The sequence below is a fragment of the Sapajus apella genome, unplaced genomic scaffold (genome assembly GCF_009761245.1).
Source record: "Sapajus apella isolate SASKATOON/1434 unplaced genomic scaffold, GSC_monkey_1.0 scaffold130, whole genome shotgun sequence".
Classification (NCBI taxonomy): domain Eukaryota; kingdom Metazoa; phylum Chordata; class Mammalia; order Primates; family Cebidae; genus Sapajus; species Sapajus apella.
Window position 1 is genome coordinate 3366655 of NW_022437070.1, and position 1176 is coordinate 3367830.

A 1176-nucleotide genomic window follows, 5' to 3' on the forward strand; every position below is an offset into this window, starting at 1 on the left:
TTTTTTGTAGTTTTAGTAGAGACGGGGTTTCACCATGTTGACCAGGACGGTCTCGATCTCTTGACCTCGGGATCCACCCACCTCGGCTTCCCAAAGTGCTGGGATTACAGGCTTGAGCCACCGCGCCCGGCAAAATTAAGATTTTTTAAAAAATAATATAACGTCCAGTTTTGGCCAGAGTATGGAGAGTTGGGAATACTTATAATCTCTTACAGGAAGAACTAACTGAGAAAATTACCATTATCAGTGATGCGATGTTGGCTCACTGTAACCTCCATCTCCCAGGTTCAAGCGATTCTCCCATCTCAGCCCCCAAGTAGCTGGGATTACAGATGTGTGCCACCATGCCTATTTTTGTATTTTTAGTAGAGACAGGATTTCACCATGTTGGTCAGTCTGGTCTCAAACTCCTGACCAGAGGTGATCTGTCCACCTCAACCTGTCAAAGTGCTAGGATTACAGGAGTGAGCTACCGTGCCCAGCTGGAACTTACCTTAAGGAAATAATCATATGAGCTGGCAGATAACTGTGTAAAAATGTTTTTGGTGGCATTGTCATTTTAAAAGTTAAAATGATCAAATGTGCATTATTTAGAATGGTTAAAGGTATTGCAGATGATGTTTATGGACTATAGTCCAGCCATGAATGGGATGAAATAGATGATGGTGATGATAAGAGTAATGACTGATATTTATTGAGTACTTACTATATGTCACACATTGTGCTAAGTTCCGTATATGTATTCACTCATTTAATCCCTTCAAGGACCCTATGATATAGGTCCTCTTATACAGATGTGGAAATTGAGGTATTGAGTCAGGTGACCTGACCAATGCCACAAAACTAATAATGGATAGAGCCTTGGAATGTGAACTAAGGCAGTCAAACTCCAGAGCCTACACTCTTAACCTTGCCCCTAAATGCTACTGCAATTGACTGATACAGCGTGTACCTGAGAACCCAGAGAGTGCATTACATACTTGTCTCAGAGCTTTTTGAAGGCCTGTTAGATTGACAAAATAGTGGCATTATCCATTTGAGAAGATAGGTACTATCAAACACTGTTGGGAAGAAGTTAATGCAAAATTTCATATAAAATTTGGTGCTATCAGACTAATTGTAAGATCTGTCTATGCTCGCCGGGCGCGGTGGCTCAAGCCTGTAATCCCAGCACTT

At 41.5% G+C, this 1176-nt stretch overlaps 1 protein-coding gene across 2 annotated transcripts in view; it reads left to right on the forward strand.

Annotated features, from left to right (window-relative positions):
* Positions 1-1176, forward strand: part of ZNF235 (zinc finger protein 235) — a 26712-nt gene that overhangs the window by 8475 nt on the left and 17061 nt on the right. The gene's annotated exons all lie outside the window — the stretch shown is intronic.